Here is a 20,341-nt window from a genome sequence, read left to right on the forward strand (position 1 = left end):
TAGCCCACGCTTTAGGGGATTTAAGTTATAATCCGGCTCTACCAATTAAGGGTTTTGCCCTTTTACAGGGAACGATTTTGAATTTAAATTTTTTACCAGATTATGTTTACGGTAGTACCTTAATAATGAAGTGAAAGGATCAGTAATCCCTTCTAAAGACAGGGAAACGTTTTAATGTTGAAGAGAAGGGATTGAAATTTTGATCACAGACACCGAGAAAAATTATGACACACAAGAGAAAAGAAAATCTGTCCTGAACATAAACAGTCAACCTCATGAAAGGGATCAGACAAGGAACTTGGTCTCTTCTTGATCCCTTGTTCTCCGGAGCCTTCTTTAAGCATCTGATGTCTTTCATCTTTTTTATCTCATATCTCTTATAATTTGACTTTTATTTGGAAGTAGTCATTATCAGTGTTTTATCTGTTTTCTTTTTAATGTTACCAGTACTTATTCTGATCATTATACATTTTCTCTCTTAATCTGGACAATTTTCACACCTACAATCACTTCCAGTATTTTATTGGTTATATTCTTTCTTAAACTCTTTTTATTTATTTTTTCCCCCTTTCATTCTGCTTTTGGCAGTAACCGTTCTTTACCTAATAAATCACTTAAGTTAGGGCCGGCTGGCAAGAAGTTAAAAGGAGGATATTATTCCCCTCAAGAATACAAATTGTAAGAGAAAGTTAAGCGTCATTTCGTGCATATTTCTGTGTCCCGAAGACTCATTCAGGCAGAGGCCCTTCGACTGACAAGGCAGATCACGTTATTAGACGTCTGACATCACCTTAATTGCGGTAAGTGCAAGAATTTTCTGGAATTATCAGTTGCTTTTCGATGTTGTAAAGTAACTCGAACCTCACAAGTCTACGATTAAAAAGAGGACTGAGCGAGTCTCCCGCAAGTTTCATGACCGAATTCGCATCTCTCTCTATCTTCAGCGAGAACTCCCTCATATTTATGGGTAAGAATCCATAGGAAAGAGTTATTTATAACGGGGAAACATAATCATAAGACTCATGAACGACTCTTTGCAAAAAAAAACCCATTCTACAAAATGCCATTCATGTCTATCTTTAACGTGTTCTCTCACTACTTGGATAGTAAGGCTCTGCTTTCTATCACATATTCCCCTTTTCACCTTTCCAGCACTTGCTAAATCTTCCTCGCCCCTCCCTTTTACCACCTCCGAATTATGCATGCACTCCACCAAACTATCGTCCAACATTTTTCCACACGATCAAACCATTTCTACATTTCTCACTATTTCAGTGCGCCTTACGCCTCGCTTATGCAAGTATGCAAGCCTGTCGCCTCAGCTGCTTCAACTTTTTCTTTTATTAGCGTTCATTATCCACACTTAACTTCTATTAAACGGAGATTGCTCAGCAACCCTTCCATATACTAGCAGCTCGACTCCATAAATTTTCCTAGTCCCTTCCCAGTCTTTTGTACACTTCCAGTCCCATCCTTTTCCCTCCATCATCTATTACATTTACCCCCAAATACCAATATAAACCCACCAATTCCATTCTTCTACCAACCATATCAACATTCGTTGCCCCATCTCTTTCGTCCACTTTTCACTACATAACCTTTTATTTTTATACCGCATTCAGTTTCACCGTACTTCTCTCACAAACACTTTGAAACTCCTTCATTATAAAGGTTGACAGAGAGAATGTTTAGAAAAAAATATTTTAATCTACAATATGAAAGAGAGGAGGGCTTAAGTTTGAAAATGCTTTGGGGAAGAGACTGTGGGGTTTGTAGGAAGCGCAATTATGAGACTGACGAATGGAAGACACCAGTGTTCAAAGTATTATAAGTGAGCTGCTGTGGCGCAGACGTGATAACGTGACGTATTAGTTGATTAGGATTTGGAAGTTATAGATAGGAATAATATTTTAGCTATATAAAAGTACAGTTAATAGAGGAGGATGTAGGAATTATAGGAGCTTAATGTTAACAGTGAATTTGTTTGGTAAGACTTAGTAAGACAGATGACTGAAGGACTCACAGAGGAAAGGTGTAGGTTTAGACAAAGAAGAGGCTCTTCGGATCAAATTTGCATTAGGAAAAGGTTATATGAGCGCTTTAGAACCAATGGAAAAAGTTGTAGGTGACTTTCATGGAGCTGAAAAAAAGTTATGAGAAAATTAAGAGGCAATGTCAAGGGTGCTGAAAGTGTAAGGTACAGAAGATAAGTTGCTGACAGTAATATATAGTATTTGTTTTATGATGAAAGTGAAGAGTACTTTAGATATGCAGACCGGAGAGCGATTGTTTTCCTGTGCGGTATGAAAGTGCATCATGAACAGTGTGGAAAAGTAGGTTTTTGTGGATGTTGCGGAAAAGTAGATTTTTGTAGATGATGCTGCAGTTATTGGAAAAAAGTAAAGAGAAACTGCAGACTCTGTAGTCTGGCTACGAAAGGTTGAGACTCGAAGGCGATTGACACTGCTGCCTTATGTTCTTAATGCCATTTAAACCTTCCAGGAAAAGGGTGATAATTTGGCAGATTTGGCTTTTTTTTTCATATATATATATATATATATATATATATATATATATATATATATATATATATATATATATATATATCACCAATCTATAGTGAAAACCTGTAAGGCTGATTAGACTATTAATAATCCTGCAATATTAACTCCACGCGAACATTGGAATAGAGCCCGATTCAGGGTTTTCCTGAAATTGCCTCGTCTTCTGAAGTAAATCACATTCATTTTGACAAAGTTATTTTTTTGTATCGCAGTCGTTACTGTATCATTCGTGGAAAAAATTAAACCTCGCCATTGGAACTAAAAATATAAATAAAGTTGTTAGATTCTCTCATCAAAGACAATATTAAATGGCAATAATTTTTAATAAGTCTGTTATTATAAGTGTTAATTAGATATGAAAAAAGGAAAAATATGCGCACTATTATATCTTTTATAAAGAAAGTCCGCGAACTCACGTTAAAAAAAGACGATAATTTCAAGAAACGATCACACAAATGAAATCACCTAGTGAACGGAATGACTTTTGTCCCAGACAAAAATTGAAAAAACCTCTACATAAATTCCACGCATTGAAATAACGGAAACCCTCCAGATTTTCTGTTCTTCTCGGCAGGCAATCGGTAAGCATCCCTTCGGGCAACAGGTAAGGCAGTTTCTTTGTGAAGCCTGTTATTAATTACATTGTTGAAGGAGCTGGTCGGCAAAGCTTGATTAACTCCTCCGACAGCTCAAGTTTCTGAAATGAAACCGTGGAGGAAATTATGAATATTATAGTTTCTCTGAGTCTCCCGTTCGCTCTAGGGAGCATGAGGCCTCATGCTTGGTAAACTTGAGATCTTAATTAACCTGGTTGAAGAAAGTGCTTTGAATCGGCAATATTAATTCTTCCAGGAGAGCAAAGTTATGGCAACGAGGGGCGGGGGGGTGGAATTTCCAGTTAAGATTGATTGGTTGATTTATGATTGCTAAAACTGGCGTCACAACACCTAGGTTACTGTCGCCGTAATAAAATTGAATACGTAACTAAAAATGATAAATAAATCAGTTTAAAAGCGGTTTATATAGGAAATATCTAAAAATATATATAGTTAATCATATCTGTAATTTTATATATACTATATATATACATACCGAGTGTCTATATAGTTTAAAATTTGTTGAGGAGGTTCCCCCCCCCGCTCACAAAGATATATAACTGCTCTATATTACAATCCTCACCGAGAATTGTAGCCATATTACAGGATAAAATGTCCTCCTTTGCCACGTCACCAGGACAGGAATCTATGTCTCAGGTTCCCAAGACTTGGAAATTCGACCGGCAAATGTCTCACAGTCAAGGGCACAATGGAGGATTTTCGCCGGACATCAAGAACGCATGAGTGAGTCTTGTATGTCCAAATTTATTTCTTTACCTCTTCTTGTCATTAAAAGCAGCCATTCCAATGTCTCTAAAATCAGAAGGTTTAAAGAGTAAAAAATTCCAACAACTGAAGAACACTTCTCGAGTCACAGTATATAGTTAAACTATTTCCATTCTGAGTTAAAATTTCCTTTAAGGCCTTTAAAATTGCATGGAGTTCTTCTGTAAAAATAGATGCAACAGATGATAATCCGCCTCTTGTTTCTATATCAGGGAAGGCCACTCCAAAGCCCGATACAGGCATCTGACTTTGAGCCATCCGTGAAAGCTACACCGGAGTTATCATGTTGCGTGGAATGATCTAAAAATATTGACCGCATTGGCTCATTGGATCTGCCTTCGTGAAATTAAAATATCTACAAAAATTTACCTCTGGAAGGTTCCAGGGGGTGCTAACTGAATACCTTGCTAGTAAAATCTCCATCCTTGGCATGTTTAATTGCCTGATAATACAACCTCAACCATTGCTTTTAGAGTAAAATGTATTACTCTAAAAGCAAATGGTTGAGGTTGCTTGGGGTGATTTTCACAAAACTGCCAATGCCTTTCATTACTCATGCAAATGCTGGTTGAAGACTTAGGGAGCCTCTGAAATATGTACCAGCTCCGAACCAGCAGACGCTGGTAATGAAGATCCAGAGGCATCTCACCAGCATCTACAAGAATGCTCTCAGTGGGAGATGATTTAAATGCTCCTGCACACAATTTTAATCCTCCATGATGAGTTGGATTGAGTATTTTAAGGCTATTAGGCTTCGCTGAAATGTACATTTCACCCCCATAAGTAAATTTGAAGAGAACAAGGCTTTGTATAGTTTCAACATCTGAGCTTGGTCTACACCCCACTAAGTGTGAGACAGAACTTTTAGCGCATTCATTGCTTTCAAGCATTTTGTCCTAGTTATCTTTCAGATGTGGAACCCAAGTTTGCTTTCTATCAAAAATCAACCCAAGAAACTTTGTTTCACCAACACATGGAATTCTCTGCCTATGTATGAACAGATGTGGATCAGGATGGAGTCATCTTATACTGCAGAAATGCATGGTTACCGTTTTACTAGCAGAAGATCTAAAACCATTCATCCCAGCCCACTTTACTATACTATCAATGAAGAGCTGAAGGCAGTGTTCAGCCACTGCCATCCTTGTTGCTGCAAAGTATATCGAAAGGTCGTCAACAAAAAGAGTATATGTTTCATCTGGGGGAATTATTTTTGATACCCCATTCACTGCTAAGGTAAACAAGGTTATGCTTAGAACACTGCCCTGTGGCACTCCTTCTTCTTTGTTGAATACATCTGACATTGTTGCTCCTACCTGAAACTGAGATAACCTATTTGCTAAAAATGCCTTGATAAAAAGAGGCAAATGACCTCTCAGAGTTACATTCATAAAGAACCCTCAGAATGCTATATCTCCATGTTGTGTCAAAAGCCTTCTCAGATCTAAGAAAACAGTGATATGATGTGGTTGTTAGCAAAAGCATCACATATTGAAGATTCCAATGGAGTGCACACTTCAAAAACCACACTGAGCAGGCGACAGATATTTACCACACTCCGAGTACCACCATCAAACATGTCTTCACCATTTTTCCATTATCTTACACAGACATGATGTCAGTGCAATGGGACAACAGTGCAATGGGACGATCATTTCCTGTCTTGAATGGGTCTTTCCCTGGTTTCATAAATGGCAGTAATTTTAACATCTCACAAATCTCAGGAAAGATATTATGTTCTCGGAAAATTCTGTTAAAAAGGCTTAATATGAAAAATCTGGCATTTTCGGGGTGTGCTTAATCACTGAATATGTTATATCATCCAGTCCACGAGCTGATTCACTGCATTTACTTAATTCTGATTCAAATTCTCTCATAGTAAATCAATTCTGACCTGTTCCATTAGCCCTCTTTGAGCTAAATAGGGTCTGTTATCATTTTTCTTTGCAACATTAGCAAAATGTTTAGTAAACTCAATTGCCACTAACCGGGGATCTGCGACTTCACAACCATTGATCTTGATAACTGGAGGCTGACAAGGAGTATAGTTGCCTACTATTTTTCTAACTCTCTTCCAAACTAAAGCCAAGGGTGTTTTTGAATTTAGTGAACATATGAAAATTGTCCAAGATTCCTTTCATGCCTTTTTAATTTCCATATGGAAATGATCTCTTGCTTTTCGAAATTCAATACGGTAACACATTTTTGTCTGTGATATCTGGTGAATGCTGATCTCATGGTTCTGTGGGTTTCTGGTATTTACGAGTCCACCAGGGAACTGGTCGGCGGATAAATATGCCCGAAGTCCTAGGTACTGACTGAAGACCAGCTGAAAATATAATTGTATTATAAAGTCAAGAGCATATCTACACAGGGAAAGTTATCAGCCGAGTCATCTGTTGAGCCATGTTCCTGGAATGTTGCCCAATCAGCTGTACCAATGTTTCATTTAGGTAGCCTTGAAGATGGAGGATTTGAATGTACATTCACCACTACTGGAAAATGGTCGCTGGTAAATTTATCATTTATCACTCTCCAATTAAAATCAATAAGGCAATCATCACAGCATATAGATAAATCAATTACTGATAATGTGCCTGTTTGAACGTGAAAATGTGTAGACTCATCGTGTTTAGGATTCCCACATTTTCACTTTCTATGATGGAATATAGGCAATTTCCTCTTTGACTGGTAATGATGTCACCCCAAAGAGGGTTTCCAATATTCATGTCTCCCAGAATAACAAAGGGATGTGGTAGCTGTTGAATGAGGGATATAAATTCATTAATAGGGAAGACTTCACTAGGCAGTAGATAGAGAGAGCATACTGTATATTTTCTTTGCAAATGGATCTGCACGCCTGCCTACTTTCTTTGCACGCCTGTCACTTGCAAAGTAGACAGGATATTAACAGGATTTTGTGGGGTGCCATTACGAACGTACAAAACTTTATCCCCATGGCTTCCTATATTTATGTCATATGTGGAATGATAGGCTGTATACTCTCAGGGGCTGGGACACATTTTATTAATCATGGTCTACTGCAAAGCGATACATACAGCAGATACTTCTGATATGAGCAGCCTTAGTTCTTCCCATTTAACTATTAATCCCTGACAGTTCCACTGGAGAAAATTAATGAATTTTACCTTGGTTTTGAGACTGTTAAACTGGAGCCCCTTTTAAGTACTTTAAGTTTATTACCTTGCTCATGGTTTTTTCTGGAAGGAGACTGATTATTTGTGGCAGCCTTCCGTTTTAAATTCTATGGCAAAGCCTCCCCAGTATCATGGGTTTTGGGCGCCCTTGATAGCATCTCTGCTATTGAAATTTCAAGCTCAGGGGTGCCAGACAAAACTGGTGCTATCTGAGGAGAGGTAGAATTTTCAGGCTAAACTGATTCATCATCCAAAGCGTCAGGAGAACCAGTCACTGCTGGTGCGGACTCCAGTGAGACACAAGCACCAGATACAGATAATGCGGCCTCCATAGAAGCCGGAGTGCCAGCCATAGCTGGCCCACCATCCAAAGAAGCCGACACACCAGGTATAGCTGGCACAGCCTCCAGAGAGGAGGAGTGCCAGGTACATCTGGCACTACCTCCAAAGAGGCAGAAGCGCCAGTAATCACTGGCGCTGCCTCTGAAGAGGCAAGAGTGCCAGAAATCACTGGCACTGCCTCCAAAGAGGCAGGAGTGCCAGAAACCGCCGTTGCAACCTCTGAAGAGGCAGGAGTACCAGAAACCACTGGCGCAGCCTCCAAAGAGGCATGAGTTCAGGTCGCCACCGATCTTCCCTTTACATTGCCAATGGAAGCACCTCTGGTAGCATTTATATTTCTTCTTCTGTTAGCAGCAACACTGGAAAAGGATATGCCAAGCAAGTCTGACATACTGACTTAATACTTGGTGTGATTCCAAAAAGTATGTACTGAGTAAGCTATTTTGACTCCTCCAAGATGTGATAATGCTTTTAATTTTTCACTTTCGTTTGCTGAGGCCGATTCTACTATCACTTTTTCTCGCCCTTCAGATGATATCTTAGGTTCTCGGCCACAACACTTCACAATGTCTCTATATACATTAAAAATTTTGTAATTAGAATCTTCCGGATTAAAGGTCAAATACTTATCATAAGAGGTTTCAAATGTACCTGGTCCTATTTCACATACACTTCTGGTCAATGTCCCTTTGCTTAGTGCTGGAGAATAGGGTTCCAGTGTAATTAGACTAGAAGGTTTCCTAGCCTTTTCCAAACACAGGTTTTCAGAGGAGGGAGCAGAGGCCGTCATCTGTGCCAAAACAGTATCATCAGAGGGTCCAGGGGTACTCGATTCTTTAATGCTACTACTCATTAAGATCGAATATCATAAAAAAAAATTAAGTAAACCTGAAAACCTTAAAAAGATATCATCAGCCTTTCATGGAATTATTCTTTCACCAATGGCACAAGTAAGAAATAACTCCTAGATGCCCGCCCCCTACCCTACCCCACAGGGGATGACACAACACAATTAGAGTGGTCCGAGTGTAAGCCAAACCCGTTTGTTGGGACTGAGAGTATTACAAGAATACAGCATTCCCACCCTAATCATATTACGACCATACTGAACAGAATGTTGAGAGTCCTATCCCCAGAACCAGACCACCCCTGGAACCCATGGACCAGCCCTGCAGAATAGTTCCACCCTTCAGCTATCACTCTGATATCTCTCAGGTCCAAGAATTATCGGGTAGTTGATGATCCTACCACGGTTCCCGCTATTTAGCTCCAGATATGAACCCAGTTCCGGCTATGATACCTTTTCCTATTTGTTAGGTCCAATAAATTTTACCAAAAGTGAAAAATTAAAAAAATTGACCAAAAGCAGTACATAATGATGTATGGGTCTCTTGAACTCAAACCCAGGAACAAATTCCAGAGGTTCAAGAACACCCCCTCACCACGTCAAGGTGGTCCCACGTCGAGGGGGTTCCAGTTAAGAAAAAGTCGTCATGATGATGATATGACATTAATACTATTGCTGCCGCTATTGCTGCTGCTGCTGTTATTTGAGATAACAACGTCTTCATGTCTATGGTCATATAGTTATAAAACGTCTAAATTATAGATTATACGGCAGGGGCTGAGCAAGCTCTTGAAAACTTTCAGGTGTATAATATACAATTCAACTTCTTTGCATCAAATTAACAATCCCACGATTGCAAACTGCATTATTTTTCCACCAAGTATTCACGGTTATTTTAAAGCAAGGTTATCATTACTGTTACTCGCGCCTATTACCCTTCGGGTTCTAACAAATACAAGTATTTTGGTTTTCGGCTGTTAGCTACACACCATGCACCACTGATACTCAAGGTTTCAGGAAGCGATTTTAGCTAGAATTTCTTGGTAGTAACCAATCCACGCGCTACCCAATCTCAGCGGTTCTCAATTTCACTGACTGGGCGGCTAGAGGTATAACAAACGGGTTACTGTTGAAGGCTACTGACATACATAAAATATAAAATGAAAAATTGCGGTACATTACTGTAATCCAAATGAGAATAGTCGAGTAATATTTAAATGAACACATTCATTAATATAGAACTGACAAATAAATAAAATGATATTAAATTCAAGCACCAAAGCAGGTTAACAAGGAAGTTATGACGGTAATCCCAGTCCATCTATAAGGCTCCAGTTAATGATATTTTCCAATCCCTCATCTATGGAGATCGAAGAAGGAATCTTTAATGATGCCTTCAAGGCATTATACCCTTTCGAGCTTAAGTCTCCATTATGTAAGTATTACAAGGCATGCCGGTAACGAAGTTCATTAAGGGACACGAAATTACGAGTAATATCGTTGCTACGTTCATAAAACTTCGCTCGTCAGCAAATCGGAACATCTGCAACTCTCCTTTGGGCACACACACATATATATATATATATATATATATATATATATATATATATATATATATATATATATATATATATATATATATATATATATATATATATATATATATATATATATATATATACATATATACACGTATGTGTTTGCATGTTTTCCATATTGGAATTCTAAAGCAGCGGATATGAATACAGTTACCTTTCCTTCACTAATGAAATATCCACAGTTTTTCATCAAATCCATCGCAGTCGCGTTTTCTCCTCATTATAAATTCTCGAATTGTTTAGAAAGCTGCAATCAGCATTTCAGTTTCCAAGGCAGGTATAACTCTCAAAGACACATATTTTTATATATGCACCAACCCTCACGGATGCTCATCCTTCTCGGGTCTTTCTCCCTGTGAGTTTTTTTTTTTTTATGAAATATGTTTTCATCGTAGAAATTTCCAGATTCCTATCTCTTACCTACTCACGTCCAGAGCAACCTAAACTTTTCTTGCTGGCTTCCTTGAGAGAGTTCCACAAAGTTTTAATCAATTGTCGCACGGGCATTGGAATAGTTTTGCCGATCTTCTTGTTTTTTTGCATGATTGTGTACCTGCATGTGTACCTCTCTCTCTCTCTCTCTCTCTCTCTCTCTCTCTCTCTCTTCAGCGAATAGATAGTCTATTGACCTATGCGACTCTGCCTGTCTTACTCACACCCCCAAATAGTTTGTCTGTTTGTCCCGCTGTCTTATTTTAAATCACTATATCTTCTCTTATGATTCAACTTCTGCCACTACATACTGTTTATTTCTAACGCACGTGGAGCTCAGAACAAAGTCCTTCCTCATTTTCAACGCGTTCAGTGCTCAACCCCTCGTTTTAGTCGCTTACAGAGAGATCTGCATAGCTAAGTTAAGTATATCTTAGTTTAACCAGACCACCGAGCTGGTTAACAGCTCTCCTAGGGCTGGCCCGAAGGATTAGATTTATTTTTACGTGGCTAAGAACCAACTGGTTACCTAGCAACGGGACCTACAGCTTATCGTGGAATCCGAACCACATTATGACGAGCAATGAATTTCTATCACCAAAAATAAATTCCTCTAATTCTTCATTGGCCGGTCGGAGAGTCGAACGCTGAGCCAACAGCCTGCCAGCCGAAAGCTCTACCCACCCTCCAAGGAAGAACTGATCTGCATAACATCAGAGGACAAACCTTCACTTAACTGTAGCCACGGCTGTATCCCGCCTCGACACGTGTTCTGCAGTTCTCAAGTCTAGGATTTGTTTGCTTATTAGATATATATTATTTAAAGGATGACATGAATACGCTAAATTTTGCGTTGGTTTGTACACTGGTAGTGCGTGGAGCTCATTCCAAAGACTATGATGGTTGTAGCTCTGCAAAGCCGCAAGGTGCATTCACACTACAGTAAAACAAGTCGTAAACCCACGTTGGCCACTGATCACATGCTTATCACAAACAGGTGCTGAATACTCGTATACATCACCAACAAGTCGTTAACTTGTATTCATCCTGTTTGTGATGTGCACGCGATATGTTACTGACATGTGTTTGTGACATGTTTTGCTGTAGCGTGGACGCTCCCCTAACCTAAACATTTCTTATAGAAAGAACGACATATTTGTAAGGAAGCATCCGTTAAATCAATGACTTTCAATGATGCTAGAAGCATTGTCCGATAGTTATGATAAAATAACAAATTTGGAATAACGACAACCACATGGCCATCATGAATCACACTGTCCTGCAAAGCTCCTTCATGGATGATAGACTCCGCATAATTCATACATGCGCGAACATACGCACGCGCACACACATACAGTAGTATATCATACGTCAAGTAATTCTTAGGGATTCTCTCTCCACGTGTCTGTATCAGAAGTGTCCAGAATGGGAAGTGATGTGGTATGGCTTCTCTGAGTAAACAGTTAATGCTGGTGGGAGTCTATGTCTGTGTTCTTTACGGATACATTTTATTTCCATTAATATTTAGCCACAGACATTGTTTAATATCCAGTTCCCTAAACCACTTATCAGCTATAATTCCCCTCGAGTGGATAGTAAACGGTATTTGTGGCGTAATATTTGTGAAAACAAGAAAGTAGCCACTCTTGTATAAGAGCAAAAAACACACACACACACAAACGCACACACACATATATTACATACATTATGTATATACTTTCTCTCTCTCTCTCTCTCTCTCTCTCTCTTTGTTTAGTATCTTCCAATCGCCCATTAATTTACCAATTCGACTCCCTACATGACCTTAATGAAAACCCACATTAAATGATAGCTATCGTCTTCCTTGTGTTTGAATGTCCTTTGACAAAGTGAAACCAGCTGGATTTTACTATCCTTAATGTTAGTTAACGTTCATTTTCACCTGAACTTCATTAAAACTTTGTTGATTTTCTTGACAATTATTGACTCTTTATTCATATTGCTTCAGAAATGAGGAATGTTATTCGTACATACCTTCTGTATTCGGTCACGCTTACACATTCATCGGTTGATATCAATCTTTTATTCATTCACACTCAGTGAAGACAGTTTTGTATGAAGTATTCGTTGCAGATCTTAAGATCCTTTGTGAAAACTTTTCCTCTTTCAATTTTTCTGCTGCTTTGCTCAGCACGCTAATGTTCCTTTAGTCTTATTGAGATAAATGCGTGTGTACTTGAAAATAATAGTACAGCAAGTAAAAAATACGCCAAAGTTTCTTCGGCGCAATCGAGTTTTCTGTACAGCGTATAATCAAGGCCACCGAAAATAGATCTATCTTTCGGTGGTCTCGGTTTAATGCTGTATGAGGCGCGGCCCGCGAAAATTTAACCACGGCCCGTGGTGGCCTGTCCTATATCGTTGCCAGACGCACGATTATGGCTAACTTTAACCTTAAATAAAATAAAAACTACTGAGACTAGAGGACTGCAATTTGGTGTTTGATGACTGGAGGGTGGATGATCAGCACACCAGTTTGCAGCCCTCTAGCCTCCGTAGTTTTTAAGATCTGAGGGCGGACAGAAAAAGCGAGGACGGACAGACAAAGCCGGCACAATAGTTTTCTTTTACAGAAAGGTAAAACCATTATTGTCATTTCATGACCAAAAATAATTAAAAAATGAATGGAAAGTTTGTAAGTTATAGGAAGGCACCGTACGTAAGGCGGAAAAACAAGCGGTTTCACCGAAAACGCTTTTTAGTTTTTTTTCCCGATGTTCAACAAAGCCCGTCAATCATTAATTTACATTATTTACTTACTTAGTTATTTATTTACCTATATATTTATTAAATGGTTCATTAATTTATTCATTACGGTGTGGTCTCTCTCTCTCTCGGGACCTGGCCTCCAATGCCTTTATTTGCGATGGAAATAGATGATGGATTTCTATTTATATATTTTCGAAATGTAATGCCATGCTCAACTCGGGAACAAATCTGTTTCTACTACTACTACCATCACTTTAATAATAATAATAATAATAATAATAATAATAATAATAATAATAATAATAATAATAATAATAATAATAATAATAATAATAATAATAATAATAAGCAGACGAACATACACGTCACATTTGATAGGAGAAAAAGACCCGCAAAGGGTATATCTCTTTCTGTTTTCTTCTTGTTATGACACATTTTCACAGATTGACGATTTGCAAATTACTGCAATCATTGCTATTATTTTCAGTGTGATATCAAAGGACACTTTGGAGTTGAGAGCAAGAACTATCGTAAGCTAAGGGCTGTATTTTGTAAACAGTTGATCTGTAAACATTTGTATAAAACAACTGAAACAATTTTCACTTCATGGAGCTTTTCCTCTTACCAGAACTGAAGACAATGACTGTAAATTCAAATATGAACTTGAGAACCAAACACGAATGCCTCATTTTTTTCTTGATTGAATCTAACTCCCTTTTCCCTGCTTTTCCACTTATTCTACATTACTCGGTGAATCCTTAGACTCGACGAGAGCAATATTTTAGCAACGCCAGGTTTTCCATGACTTGCCGGTGACAGTTTTCAAAGCCTTGCTTTGCTATAAATCTCGAGGAGACAAGTGGTCTTGTAATTCACACTGTGAGGAATGAGCCATTTGTCTCTTTGAATTTCAATTTCTTGAGTATCCTTGAGTATGTATGTAAGTATGAAATTATTTCACACATACATATATGATTATATGCTGTGCAATACAACACAAACACAAACACACATATGTATATATAAATGTATATATACATACACACAAATATATTTATATACATATATAAATATACATATGTATATTTATATATATGTATATGTACAGTATGTGTGTATATGTATATATACATGTATATATGTGTGTTTGTGTTGTATTGCACAGCATATAAGCATATATGTACGTGTAAAATAATTTCATACTTACATATATATCCTTGCGTATATATGTAAGTATGAAATTATTTTACACATACGTATACGCTTATATGTTGTGCTGTACAACACTAACACATATATATACATGTATATATATATACTACATATATATATATATATATATATATATATATATATATATATATATATATATATATATATATATATATATATATATATATATATATATATATATATATATGTGTGTGTGTGTGTGTGTGTGTGTTTGTGTGTGTGTGTCAGAGAGAGAGAGAGAGAGAGAGAGAGAGAGAGAGAGAGAGAGAGAGAGAGAGAGAGAGAACGAAAGCCTTAATGACACCAAATTTTTCCAGGAATATTCGTATCGTCGGAGTCTTTTTTCCCAACTGACTGTGGACAGTTTCAAGCGCAAAACATACCAGTTCTTTCTTCCATATTCCGTTTTTGTCACGACGGCTGCTTCACCAATCTGTGGGTGACTACTAACTTTCAATTCGATGCTGGCTCGGGCATCTTGCTTCGAGCGCAGCCCGTAATGATACATTCTGTAATTCTATCCCTTTGGCGTAATCGTGTGGGTGGAATGTACACCAGAGTAACTTTCAGAGGTATGTGATGTAGTTATTCATTTACGTATCTATTCACACACTAGTAGTGACCCACCACAATGGTCTAACATCCACGTATTTTATCACAGAATAGGATAAGGGAGGCACTTTGAGAGAGCCGTACAATCCAAGGATTACTGATTACCATTGCCTCATTAGTAGGCACAAGTGACCCGTAATTTTCCTTCGGGTTACGAGATATGTGAAAACTAATTTTGCTAAGGCTTTCCTCAGGTAAACTTCACAAATTAGTTCGTATTTGGAATCTTATGAGTTCTTTATATAAAATAATTGTTTATCTTACTGAAACGCGGAAATAACACTGCAACAATTTTTTTTTTTTTACAAAATTACCAAGTAAAAACTTATTTTAAAGATTAACGAGCTTTCAAGTAAGATTTTCGGCTGTACAACGATTCTGAAATTACCTTAATACGAAGAGTCAGCAAAGTTATCAATGACATTTAAAAGAAAAAGGCAAATTAGATATAAATCAACTGAACATAGTTACTAAAACCTTAAGCCACTGATCTCCCACCCAAAATGTATATGTTATAGCTGACAAATCTATTTTATCGGTTATTTTTGAGACAATAAGAAACAAACCTTGTTTATCACTCGGTAACCCAAAGGACCACAAGGTTTTTCTCCTGAAGGGAGAGGACCAGCTGGCATAAAGTAAATTACCGAAAATGTAAAAAAGAGTGGGCAAGAAAGATAAGGAGTGCTTACAAATTCCTCTCTTTCCAGTACACACCATTTCAGTCTAGCCCAATCTGGTATGCCATGTTTCCGCTAGCCTTCTTCTGTAAATTACACTTTTCATTGCCATCTTCTAAAGTCAGTGAAATTAATAAAACTACAAGATAAGGTTCCCTTGTTTTTCCTGAAAGTTATTTCTTGAATATTAGGAAGTTGATCTGTCTTAATGACGTGTCACTAAATTACAAGTAAAGTTGCCTACTTAAACACTAACTAAGATAACTAAGCATTATATTTGTGATATACTTGTCACGAGTATAAAACCCAAAGACCAGAAAATATTATACTGCAATATCAACAAAACGCTTGTGTTGAGACTGTCAAAACTCTTGAACACCGGTGATACAGTAAAACAAATAGCAATAATCTCTTTAAATCCGAAATGCAATAATGCTTGAAAGTGTAATTTTACCACAGGCAATTTTGGGAATGCAGCCAAAATAATACAAGGAACAAGAGTTGCACATCTGAGCTCTAAAGGAGCTATGATTATGAACTGAATCTTTTTTTTTCAAGCATTGCCTCGACTACCAAATCCGCGTTGTTGAAAATGACAGCAACTAAAGAACCAATCAACTTTCACCATTGTCCACGCACCCACTTTTCAAGATTAAAAAACTTTCCAAATAAGCCCCCCACAGATACCCACAACACACATGAACAAAAACCAAGTTGCTACTTCCCCAGATCGTGGGGCCCACTCGCGTGAATGTCCAAGCAACTTTGGAAGAATTCCAATTGGGGAATAACCTAGGTTGGTAAGTTTCTAAATTTGCCATACATTGTAATGATTTTTGCATTAAGCATGGGGAGAAAATTCAAAACAATGCAAACAATACCAATAAAGAGAACTGGTATAAAGGGAATACACGTTTTTTTTAATCCAACATTCCATAAAACATCAACTACCCAGAGCACATATTCTAGAAAGACCACCTAGCACAGAAAACCTGTGCTTTCGAAAAAGCAAGGAAGTAGGCCTAGTAAAGTGCGATAACCTCACTCAAAGTTCCGACAAACAGGTCGCTGCATTTAAAAATAAGACATCACAAAAACTCATAACTCAAGAACTTTATAGCTTACCAAGTTTTGGAGCTCTCAAATTGGCAATCTTGAAACGAGAAAGCGTTGACCAGGACACTCGCTTCATCGAACAATTCAACCGATGTAAGCACTTTTCAAACGAAACCATCATAAAATATCGAAGGGATCGTTCCCCAGCCTTAACAGAATAAGTTTTTTTTTTTTTTTTTACGGAAACGAAAGGTCATTACCAATGCCAAATGATGAGATAGCACCACAAAGAAAGACCGAACGCGATAGTTTGCAAGTTGCTACTTCCCCAGTAGGTCTTCTCACTGGACGGCCAAGGACAACGGACAAAGAAAAACCCGGCGTATTCATCGTCACTTGGAATTTATAGCAGATGGCAGCTATACAGTACTAGACACCTACAGACTTCCTTAGATTTTCTGGGAATTTCATTCATTCATTATATATATATATATATATATATATATATATATATATATATATATATATATATATATATATATATATATATATATATATATATATATATATATATATATATATATATATATATATATATATATATATATATATATATATATATATATATATATATATATACAGTACGTGTGTATATATATGTATATTTATGTAAATATATATACACATTTATATATACATACACACACACACACACACATATATATATATATATATATATATATATATATATATATATATATATATATATATATATATATATATATATATATATATATATATATATATATATATATATATATATATATATATATATATATATATAAATATAATTTTTGTTTGTTTGTGTGTGTGTGTCCACGCGTCTGTGCGTGCACATAGTTGTTCATATTTTCTCCACCATTGCACTGTTAGTATTATGACTATATAAGTTTTATTCTTTTTCTAAGAATTCATAGCAGGTAATTTAGGCTTAACCCAAATATACTGTCGGATCACTGTGAGAGTTAGATGCTTAATCCTTTCCTCCACACGTGGTGCACTGGAAATTAGTGAGAAAAAAAGCTTCTTTCTAGACATGCGTTAACGAAATCTTAATGATGTTTATATCTAATATGTTAGATTCTTTTTACTCTTAATTACATTTTTCTCTTCCAATCTTTTTGCCTAATGGCTTGTATTACTAAGAATGTTTTACCGATTCTATAACAGTGACATAGTTTGGTTTTTAAGGAAGAGCAAGCTTTTTTTTTATTGCAAAGGGTCAAATAGAAGCAGTCCGTAGGGACATGAACGCCATATCAAATCTGCTCCTTTCTGGATCACCGGACAGCTATGTGCCAACTGTCACTTACAGTCTCTGTCCCTAATGGCACTTCGAAAATAACAGATATACAAAAACGCCATGGAAAGTGGACGAGAATTTTTGGGAATAAACGTTCTCTGTGGACTGTATCCCGCAAACGACAAACGTCAGACTTTCTAGGGAACTATATTTTGAATTTCTTATAGACACAGGCACACGCACTTACACCTGAAGACCTGCACACACTAGAGAGTCAATGTATCTCTGTAGATATTTAAAAACTCCACTTTCATATTACTTTGCTTAAGCATCTACAAAAGTAGTAGACATTTCCAAAGAACACTTTTCCTCATTTATTTTGTAATGGGTATTTCTAGATCTCTAATTGCTACAAGATGTTTTCCAGTATTTCTATCGCCATTCCGTTAGTTCTCAAAAGACGTCTTTTGACGTAATATGATCCTTACGAAAGAAGGAAGCATTCACGAGTCTTCGAGTGACATAAAACGAAAGGAAATTTTCCGGCCCAGCTGCCTCGTACCCGGCTCAGGAGACTACAAGTAGCCTTGCTTCCTTATTTTGTGAAATTACCAGACGAAGGGTGAACAGAGAGAGTCAGAAGAGAATTTCCAAAGCCAAAGGTAAAGCAATCACGAAGCGAAGATTAGATCGGCGTAGATAAAAAGACAAAGTAACCTACTACGATTCTTACACGAAAACTCACATGGTCATGCCGGTCCAAAGTCTCATTGCTATCATTTTTTTTAACATGCTTTATGTTAATATTTTTACTATTATTCTCAGCAATACAACTGTCACTACCAATAATGTAACTACTATTTTTTTTCTACTACTGCCTCAGCAACTGTGTGAATATTGCCGATTACCCTTTCTATCAATTTAACTCGTGTATCTAGTTTATGTGTATCTATTGTAATGCCTCTACTTTGTATATTCCATGTATATGGCCTCATGCTGACAATAAAGATAATTATTATTATTATTATTATTATTATTATTATTATTATTATTATTATTATATGCATTCCAATTACAACGGCAAGTGCTATTGGAACAATCCTTAAAGGAGACAAAAAAGACTTCTTCAGGTATACGTAGGTCAACTCAGCATAGAGCTCAACGCAAAGACACACATTTGCTAATCACAAATGACAATGAACAAATACTGAAGTCCGAAATCTTATCAGACGCCCAGTATCTGGATCAGGACTTCCATTTTAATTTCTCAAACCAACCGTCTCTCGAATCCTCTTCAGAGTGCTGAATCACATATATCCCTATCCTTTCCTCCCCGCCTTTCTCTACCCTAAGGCCCAGTTCGCACGAGGCGGAAACCGGGCGGATGTAAAAAGTGGTGACTGTACACATTATGGCGGTTACCCGCGCGGTTCATTCAGTATTAACATGGAAGTGGAGGAAATAACATGAGTAGGATGTGTTCAAAAGACTGTATCCAAAACTGAGAGAATATGAACCCAGATTCTTCATTTCTTTCAGAATGACCATAAAATAATTTGACGATTTACTTACGCTGAATAAGTATGATAGTTCATGAAATAACACAATGCTGAGTGTATTCATTTATATGTAATTATAAGTACATACATCCAGACACATACATATAATGTATATTATATATATAATATATATGTATCTGTATATAAATAAAGGCAATGCCATGAAGGAAGGAGAAACGACGGCGTGGTGCTAGGCCTTTCGACTTATTTTCCTTTACTTAGCAGACTGATAGAAATACAAAAATAAGTTTACAAAGAAAGCTCGTATAAATGACAGATGGGGATTATAAAGGAAGATATGCACCTGGAATCCAACATAGTCGAAGAATTAGTAGACCTACCAAAGCAGGCACAAGTCAATTAAAAGATTATGCAGGGAAAGATACTGACCGCCAAGAAATGACCGTGGAAAGAGTAAGCTAATTACATATACAGTATGTTATAAAAGTACAACTTAATAATTCTCCTTATGGTAAACAATAATTTTTTTTTTGCAAGGTGGACATTTTCACAAAAAAAAAAAAAACATATTAAACATACGAATACATAATAAATATATATAAGGTGACTAATTAGTAATTAAGTCAGTGATTTTATCTTTAAGGTAATTCTTGAACATTTTGCTAACACAGGAGTTCAGATAATACATGCCAGGGGTAAGGTTAAAACGTTCAGCATCAGAAACTGTTTTTCTCTCCTTCAAAAGCTGATAGACTGACCACGTAACTGAAATGGTGTCTTTATAGTTTACGAGCATCAAGTTGATTTGCTACATAATCAAGAGAAATAATTTGAAGTTGATTTGCTACATAATCAAGAGAGATAAT

Source organism: Macrobrachium rosenbergii, chromosome 49 (assembly GCF_040412425.1).
Source record: "Macrobrachium rosenbergii isolate ZJJX-2024 chromosome 49, ASM4041242v1, whole genome shotgun sequence".
In the NCBI taxonomy this organism is placed as follows: Eukaryota; Metazoa; Arthropoda; class Malacostraca; order Decapoda; family Palaemonidae; genus Macrobrachium; species Macrobrachium rosenbergii.